This window comes from Brachyistius frenatus, unplaced genomic scaffold (assembly GCF_029030835.1).
Source record: "Brachyistius frenatus isolate BFR_SWC_R1_liver_20210118 unplaced genomic scaffold, ASM2903083v1 Contig_52, whole genome shotgun sequence".
NCBI classification, from domain to species: Eukaryota; Metazoa; Chordata; class Actinopteri; family Embiotocidae; genus Brachyistius; species Brachyistius frenatus.
In genome coordinates this window covers 1,282,159-1,291,947 of record NW_027210651.1, presented here as the reverse complement: position 1 = coordinate 1,291,947, position 9,789 = coordinate 1,282,159, and the positions used below count along the sequence as shown (strand labels likewise).

General features: G+C 41.6%; 1 protein-coding gene across 1 annotated transcript in view; it reads right to left on the bottom strand.

The window, feature by feature from the left end:
- Positions 1 to 3,905: 3,905 nt before the first annotated feature.
- The window catches only part of LOC138624503 (ephrin type-B receptor 1-like), an 85,556-nt gene continuing 79,672 nt past the window's right edge, over positions 3,906 to 9,789 (bottom strand). The window contains exon 20 of the mRNA XM_069704761.1: positions 3,906 to 9,400. The gene's annotated coding sequence lies outside the window, so the exon portion shown is untranslated. The remainder of the gene's footprint in view (positions 9,401 to 9,789) is intronic.

Below are 9,789 nucleotides of genomic sequence, written 5' to 3'. Positions count from 1 at the left end.
GTCGGGGTTTCTTAAAATTAGAGCCCCTGGTTATGGTTAGGCACAACAACCACTTGATTAGGGTTAGAGAAAGATAATGGTCTGGGTTAAAATAAAAACTTAAACCATGTTGTGCATAAAAGATGCGACGACTTTGAAGTTATGCAACCTTTGTCGTCATGGCAACAGCAAATGCGGCTTTAAAAAAAAAAAAAACGGTCCCGATTCTTAGTTGGACAGGAGCAGCGAATTGGGTCTCCTGCTGGTCCGTGAATTGTCGTTTTGATGCCTCGACTCCGGCATTTTGGCCTTCGACATATTTTTTTTTTTTTTTAAATCCAGAAGTGACCATATTTGGAGGAGTTGAAGAATCCTGACTGCACCCCAGGCATGCACCCAAAATACCTCTCTTTATCCCTGACAGTTCTGGCTTGGCCAGGTACCTGGTACCCGATACTATTAGCATCACCTCAGTCGGCGTTCCAAGCAAGTTGAGTCGATACTAAATACATTGGGATATGTGTTCCCACAACACAATGGAAGTGTGTTCAGACCAAAGCTCGCCCCCAAGGTGCTGTGATCGCACGACCGAAGTCCGAAGCCCGAAGTGTGTATTGACAGCACTCATTAGTGATCTGCAATAGTTCCTGTACTGTTAATCTCCTTCTATGAATCTGAGTAATGCACTGCAGCAGACTCCACAGGGTGTCAGATAATAGGTTTCTTTTATTAGTGGATTTAGCTTTAAATTTGATTCAATTTACCCCACCTCTCAGATTTGTCCGTTTTTGATCATTTTTGTGTCAGCTCAGCCCTCTGAGGAGAACCACACCACATCAGTCAAACTCACCCTCGCAGGTTGTAAACTTTGCCATTTATCCAGAAAGAGCAACAGTCAAAAACATGAGTCATTCACACATTTAAAAAAACTGACTCTCGCTCCCATAGATGATTCATTTAGTCTGCTGGCATAAAAGAGGAACTCATTATGGAGTTTTATTACATTTTTTTTTATTATTACTTTTCAGAATGCAGTTGTCTTCTGTAATCTATTGAGAAATTTATCGTACAGTGTATCAAGTAAAGTTTTGGCTTAATGTAGCTTCCAGCAATGAGGCATATCTAGTCATTTTATTATCACCATTAGCGTCCTGACGACACCCTATTTTATTTTTATTTTTTTAAGTCCATATATCTGGTTCATCATGCTTTATTTCTTTCTTGTTTGGGGATCCACAGATGCGACTGTTGTATGTGAAAAAAAAAAAATCCGTCCCTCCAGGAGTTCTTTTGTAATTGTTGCGATCCAAAATGCCTGATTTTGTGGCAAATGTTCTAAAAAAATACAATGTAATTGAGATTTAAGTGAGTTTTTTGCGGTAAAATTGCGGGAATTAGAAAAAACATTGCAAGTGGAGGAAAACAAATTGCGTTTTTTTTTTTCAACAACAACCTAAATAGTAATATATAACCACTTTGTTTGATAATAAGCATGCTGCACATCATATTTTATTCATAATTTAGCAAAATTACAAGCACCTGCAAATATTGCGGAAATTTCTTGAATTTGAGTTTTACAGTCGCAAGATCACGATTTCCTGGAGGGACTCGATAACAGTGAATGCAAATTCTATCGCTTCGTCTTTCTAGAATTTTCTAGAAAATGAGCTCAAAAGTTCATTGATTAGCAAAACTGGTCAGTTTGATTTGTCCTCTTTATTGACAAACAGTGCATTGTAAATGTAAGATTCAGAAAGTTTACGGCTACAAACTCGCACGCACGATGTACAAACATTTTACTGTACACTGAACAGCACACACACATTATATTACACCCACACACGCGCACACAAAGATGCACAGGCGTGCGCATACTCACATTATATTACAGTATTATAGTACATTACAGTGGGATGCTCCGACTATATGAGCAGTTAACACCTATAACAGTATCGTAGGTAAACAGAGAAAGGCAGACTACAGCTGATTACTGAGCTGTTTTTCTTTTTTCAAGAGAAACCGTACATTACATACATACTGAAAAGTATGGCAAGCAATTAGAACAAAAACAAGTTACCATGATAAAAGCAGAGAAGTCAAATTTTCTGTAGAGAGTGTGTGCAGTCAGACTGGTTTCTGTTCAGGGTTAGTTTGATGAAACACTGAATAAAATGCGATAACAAAGTTAAAAAAAAGATTGAGTTGTAAAGGAAATAAAACAGAAGGCAGACGACTTTTATGTTCAGTTTTGGGATCAGTGCTCATAACAATACCTTCTTTTTTCCACCAGCCTGAAGAGATGCAAGTTTGATAAAAAAAAAAAAGTCTACAGCTGTGTTTGTGGCTTTGTAAGCCCCGAATGTGTTTTGAGCTAAAACCATTGGGCTGATTCACTGATCAGGTGTATCACAATCACACCAAAGCTAACGTGTCAAGCGTCCCGTTGTGCTTCCCCTAGAAGGGAAAAGTAAGGTGCTTTAGGTTTAGGCACCAAAAACTATGTGATTAGGGTTAGAAAGAGGTCATGGTTTGGGTTGAAATAAAAAGTTTCAGTTAAGTAATGTTATGCATGTTACTTGACATATTCTACGTAAAATACGTTACATTATGTAAGTAACTTGCGTAACGTTTGCTTTCTCGTGGACTTGAGTGCCGGTCTCTCAGTCCAGTGTCTGTTCCATCTAACCACCCCGGACCGCCTGCCTGGGAGGTACTTCTTCAGCAGGCTGGTCATACGTGCGTGTACTTTTCACACCTAGATGAGACAAAACGTGACACATGACACGGTATCCTCTAGAAGACTGTTGTGTTTCGCACCCTTTGACGTGATAGTAAACTGGATGATAATGGTTTTGCAGGTATTTGCCAATGAAGCAAAGTAACTCGACAAAGTAACATTTGTAATTGATGACGCCATAAAATGTAAAGGCCCCACCATAGTAATTACAATTCATCCTTCAGGAAATGATTGAGCAAGGAGCAAAGTCATGGGACCAAAGTCAGCAGGCTTTATCGTCTTGAGACCATAAATCTCTGTTCAAAATCTCAAAGCAATCAGTAGTAGTTACAGAAATATCAGTCTCGCATAAAGTTGTGGACCAACCAAAAACTGAGAAAACCTTTTCTCTGTGTGTGTGTGTGTGTGTACATCCAGAATGTGTCAGTTCAGGATGACTGGACACAAGGAGGAAGGAACAACCATTACTTTCACAGTTTTGGAGGGGCTTAAATGTGCCCATATATCCTGAAGAGATGCAAGTTCAAAATGTTTGCGAGAGGAGTGCATCTAAAATAGAATGATTGCTTACCTTTAAACTGTTAGTCAAAGGAGAAGGTGGAAATGTGGACCGGCGGCAGAGTGAGTTGTTCAGAGAGGCTGTGGGTATTCAGAGAAGAAGAGGACAGCCGGGTGGAGCAGAGAGAGAGAGAGAGAGAGAGAGAGAGAGAGAGAGAGAGAGAGAGAGATACCCTGCCTCGTTTTTATGAAAACACCAGTCGAGCTTTGCCTCTCGCTCCTCCAACCCTCCCTTTCTCTCTTCTGTTATCCTCCCCTTCTCTTCTCTCTTACATATTCCCTTTCACTTTTTCCCCTCTTCATAACTGGCCTGCTCTCATCTTCAGCCTCACCTACTGTATCTATTCCACCAGAGAAACAGCAGCAGGAGGAAAGCATCCGAGTCTGTCCAAAAAAACCAACAACTGCAATTAAAAGATAAATCCACCCTAAAGCACTTACAGGAGACTCACCTTGATTTCATGGGCCTAGGTTATTGTTTATTGTTTAGGGCCCTATATTATTTTTGTCATTATTTCCTGCACAGCTATAGTCTGAAGGGAGTTTTTTATTATTATTTTTTTTTTATATCTAAAACATCTGCAGTAAATGTCAGGTTTTTGTGTCAGTCCGACGGAGGGCTTTTTAAAAAAAATTTTTTTTACAGCTGCCATTTGTACTGCATTGACAGTATTCCCAGCAGACCAAAATGCATTGCAGCTGCATAAAATATCGAGTTTTTACAAATGAGATGAGCCGTGGTCACATATGTAATCATATTCACAAAGCAGTCAGGTACTAGAGCTGGTTCCTTGCAACACAAAGGTATGATGTAACACCACATAACAAAATGATATCCCCACATTTGACATACATGCCAATGGTTTAACATTACACGTGGCATCAGTAAGACGCCAAAAAAAACAGCAATGCTATAGCTGGGGAAGAACGAACGGCTGGGAGTTTTAAGCATTACTTTGCCTCTGTTTACTCGAGCCACTGATTATGCAAAGCTGTACTATTTCACAAACAGGCCATTAGCCACACTGCAGCAGCAAGCCTTGCCAAACTCTGAGTGCAGCAGGAATTGCATCCAGAAGTTAACAAGCAACAAGTTTGCCAACTCTGGTATATACGAGGTGCAATCAAAAAGTTCAGAGGCTCTTTCTTCTTTCTCTCAAACGGAGCACAGCAGCATGACGTCCATCGAGCAGCAGGAAGCTATAGCTTTGGGGAGTAAGTATACAACATTTTCTCTTGATCAACGTCAGTACCTGTGTGACAGATTTTTCTAAGCTCCGTTAAGTGTTCATCTGCAATTTCACCACGGACTTGAACAGAACGCAGATTTCAAATTTGATTTCAAACTTGGGAAATCAGCAATGGAGTTCCTTGAAACGCTTCAGAAAATCTACGGCGAGGAAGCAAAGTGTTTTGCAGAGGTTTTGCATTTCCAGAGGGGCCCGAACGTCACTGAAGACCGAAGACAGCGGGTCAGGTCCGGAGGAACCAGGTGGGTGTTGTTTAACATTCGTGGGTTTTTGCACCAGGAATTCGTCCCTCAGGATCAGACTGTCAACACCGAGTTTTACTGTGATGTTCCGAGGCGTCTGAGGGAAAACATTCGGCAACCTTAACTGTGGCGCAATGGAAGTTGGGTTCTCCAACCTGACAACTGCCTGCTCACAGTATATTGAAAATGCGTGAGTTTCTCGCCTGCAGCCGCACGACCATCGCTCCCCACCACCGGTTCGTGCCGGATCTGGCTCTCTGCAACTTGTTTGTTCCGCAAAATGAAGTTCAAGTTGAATAGTCCTTGACGTCCTTACACAAAAGGACTTTCAGGGGGCGTCCGAAGCGTGGCACGAGCGTTGGGGGCATATGTATTCGCTGCACAAGGAGACTACTTGGAAGGGAATGGCGACAAGATCTAAATCAGGTATGTTTTTTTGGTTGTTATACGGGCCGTCTCCGAACTTGTTGATTGCAACCGAGTTGAGCATACAGGCTCGTGGCTCTGAACTGCCAGGTCCCGCATACAGCTGTGATGAGCCCAGAGGGGAAAACACGTCTTCAAGCTAAACTTTTGTCACAGAACTCAAATAAGTTTGTAACTCTATTTTAAGGTTATGCTTCTATTTATATGGCTGGCTAGAATGAATTAACTTAATGTATAACAGCTGAGTGAGAGAAGTTTTAGATCAAGACTGCGAGCGTATGACTCCGTAGTACGTACCAGTGTAGATACAAATCAAACCCGAATCAAAAGATTTGTTCAATCAGTTTTTGCCAACACTACGGGGATGAAGACTGCTGGATTGGAAGCATGCAAATAATCAAAGCAGGTTTCTAAAAGTTTAAACGATGACTTTGCAAAGGTTTTATGAAGACGGAAATTAATTCCCAAAATATGTTGAGAGAATTTCCCCCACAGGGCGTCTTCAACAGTTTCGTACCGACGAGAAATGATACAGGACACGCACTGATGCATGTCAGACAAACTGCGACTTTCAAATGTCAGCGCTAATTAAACTTCACTTGTACACATCAAAATACCATCTTTCACAGTTACATTCATTTTCCACGGTGTTCCCAAAGCTACTTCACCACCCTGCATGATTAGTTTTCATTTTTTGCAGCTGTCAGTAGCTTCTTTATTTCTTCTGTGCATGCGTGCAGATTTTTTTTGTGGTATACGTTCATGTGTTACTTTAGTGTGGAAGTGGGACCCAGCTAGTTTCTTAGGGAAACATTTGATCTTCAAGACATCGAGTTTTAAAAAGTCGACACAGAGTGGGAGATTTTACCTTTTTTTTTTTTCCACTATCTCATGAAACACCTTTTTTGTGTTGTTGGAAGGAAGCCTTTCACTGCAGGCTCGGTGATTTTTTTTAATATATATATTTTTTAATTTAACAATGTTCATAAAAAGAAAAAGAGATAAAAATGAGAGAGGCATTTAAAAAGCTCGATGTTAAAAGTATTAAACATGAAGTTTAGTCATCTACGATAATATGTGACCAGCTATTCAGCACAGATACAATCAGTGTTTTAACTCTTACATACAAATACGGAACTCTACTCGTTTTTAGGCAACAGATTTAGGGTGGATTTAACTTTTAAGAGTGCTTCAGAAAACTAACATCAAAACCTGCTTTCTCCACGGACTCTTTAAAGCACTTCATCATATATTAATCTTTACATAGTGCACGATTTACCAATAAAATATCCCATTTTATGCAGCAATGGGGACAAACCTCACATCTACCGTGTTCCTGAGATATCCTCCATGTGGTGAACATTTGTGCTCACACTGAGACACGTCACAAAATAAGTACAAGACGTGCCGTATATCCTTTATGCCTTCACCGTTTTTTCACGAACACCGACACAGTAACATGTGAAATGTCTCTTGAGAGCTCACATCTAACTTGTTAAATAGAAGAAAAAAAAAAACATAAAGCAAAGAATAGTCACATCACACTTAGATACAGATGTTACATAATGCATTAAGATGCCTGCCTGTGTTGATAGCTTTCATTTATTCTGCATGACATTTTTTTTTAGGTGGCATTCAAGATGAGTTTTTAGGCACGCTCGTCGCCTCCCTCTTTATTAAACCCCCGAGCCAGCGCTGAAACTGTTCTTCCAGAGGCATCTATTTACAACGAATTATGCCTCTGAACCACTGACACGCTCCCAGTTGATCTCAATACTTCCTGATAAAATGTTCAATAAGCTGCTGTTGCCAGGCAACAAATGCAATTGCGGTCGCGCAGTCAGAGTTTTGGCGAGAAAAAGTGGGGACTGAAATGTTTGGAGGTTTGAAACAGGCGCCGACGTCTCACTGTCACAGCGTTCATAAATAAAAGAGTTTGGGGGCGTCCCAACGGTTGCGAGCGGCGGTGCGAGGGAAACACAAACACAGCGTTTTGGAGGACGCGTCGGAGCCGTGCGTCAGTAAAACGTGTCGAAAAGCAAACAGCTCAACACTTGTGTCACTGTGAGCCGGGGCTCGCGGCGGATGACAAATAAAATCAGAACATCCAATCAGGGCCGCTGACTGGTAATCCTTGGGATGTGGGTGCACACGCATGACCAGAGGTTTGGGCTGAAGGCAGAGCGAGCCTGCTGTTGTTTCACAGCTAGTAATCCGCTCAGTGCTCAGATAAAAGAGATCTCCCAGTGCTTCTCCACCAGCGTGCCCCGGAGCGAGATCAGGCCTTCTTGATATCATATTTTGTGAGGACTAGTGATTCAAACATCACATTAAGTACTAAAAACATGACAAATAAGCCGTCAATTTCCTTCCTGACCCCGAGCGTTTTGGTATTTGACTATCTTTTCTCTGACACGTCACAAATCAATCTTGTAAATGCGTGCCGGGCCGCCATTGAAAAGGTTGCTGTCTGTCCGCAGATGAGAACATTGACAGGTCACTTCCCGGCATTTCATTTGCAAACTGACACAACAGTATTTATCAGAGATGTCAATCGGGAAATGAGACTGTCAAAACAGACTCTGACAACACTGACACTGTCCGGCAGCCAATGAATTAAAAAAAAAAAAAAAGAAACAAAAAAAAGAAAAGGAAATGGATGAATACAAAGGGCCCTGCCTGGCTGCCTGCTGCACAGTGATGATTGCCATCTGGACGGCAGCCATGTAGTTTAGACAGAAATGAGATTTGTTCCATGCGTGGACAGAACATGAGCATTGGATTTCTGGTTGGTTCATGCACCGACTGGCAATCGGCTTCAGGATTTGCAGCCAAATTACAGGAACATTGGATGACAATACCTGTTCTGTCTTTTGAGATTCACAACAGGTGTGTCTCAGTAGCTGGTAAAGACAATACACACAGTCTGTCGAGCTGTTTTCTTCCGTACCTCCGAGGACGCTCTGCTTCCTCGCTTGGAAGAGCCACTGCTATGGTTTAATATTTCTTTATCTAATTCTCTTGCCGTTTTCTGATCTGTAATTGGCTTTACTCAGAGGGCATTTGCACTGATTGTAAAACATCATCCATTATGAGTTCTCTCTGAATTAAGTACTTTAAGTAGGCCAGGACTTGTTCGCAGTCTGTGTGGAAGAGTTTCTCTTTTCATGGTTGCATTGAAGGAAGGAAAAAATAGCAACTGTGAAATCTTTTTTTTTTTCTTTTCGTCTCCAGTCCACAGCAATTTAAAATTTGTTCCAGTGATGAGTCAGGCGAGGAAGATAATCGTTAAGAAGTCACAAATACTCCAGTGACATTGATCTGTCAGATGCTGTTGGCAAAAATGAAAGCAAATGACTAAACAGGAAAAAAAAGATCCCATATTGTAATATGTACAGACTCTTCAATATGAAGACAGATTCCATTTCAACTGTTGGCTGTTGTCTGGATTCAAATGGTATCAAACTTTCACCAACAAGTATTCTCAACACAACATGCTGGAGATAACGAGCCTGTGGTCTCCGGGTTTAAAGACCGTTTTTTTAGGCTTTCGGTCCAGTTTGTGTCTCTTCGTATAAACGTCTGCTCGGCCAGTTTCCTCTTCACAGCAGTGTCTTTTATCCACACATAAAAAAAAAAGCCGCCCCGTCTTCCTTCAGTCAGTCAAGTTTTTAAAAAACGGTCTTCAGATTTCGGTGATGGAAGTTATCTTTTTGTTGAATGGGGATTTGTGAGTGCAACCCTTTGAGGTCAGATGCTAGTTTGGTATTTTCCAAAGTGTTGCGTATTTTTGTTCTTAATTGGTGGAACGAATCTCGCCTGCACACCGATTTTTTTTTTTCTTCCCCCGGGAGCCATTCAGGTTAGATCAGTTTTGGAAGCTAAACTGCATGAAAGAAGTTCGTCCGGTGACTGAAAGACGGTTTTGGCCATGCAGACACATAAATGGCCATAACGGCTGTTTAAAAAGACGTAAAGTGGCCGAGATCTCCGAAAGCATTTAGTGTACGACGGTCAAAGTATAAGAAGGCAGCCTGCTCGTTCACGGACCGCAATCGGGTCGAGTATTTTCTGACTGCATCGCTCCCCCGTGCGGCTACACAGATTCAGTCGGAGACTGGTCATCGACGTGGTGCCTCATCGACTGCGCGCTGGTCAGAATTTTTTTCTGGTGTCCGGCGAGAGACACGCCGATCCTCTGCAGATCTCTGTGAACACACAGAAACACGCGAGGTTGTGTCATCAGAGCCAAAAATCGAATTATAAAGCTGCTGTTGGATTTTTACACCAATAAATCACTTGAGCACTTGAACTGGAACAGAAAAGGTGCCACTACTCTAAATTAGCACAGCATGAACATGCAGAAGGGTCTCTTTAGGAGTGCTTTGATTAAATAATGACAAAGCAGAAGCCCCTGTTTCCCTAAAGAGGAAAATATATACCGTCCTCCTTTGCTTGTTCAACCCTCGTTATAAAAGAAACTGCGCTTTGAAGCCACATCAAACTAGTGAGGTTTAACAGTGTGTCGTGTGCGTCATTAATCTTATATTCCTGATCTGATAAAACAGCTCGGGTACTTTGCTTTCAACCACAGCAA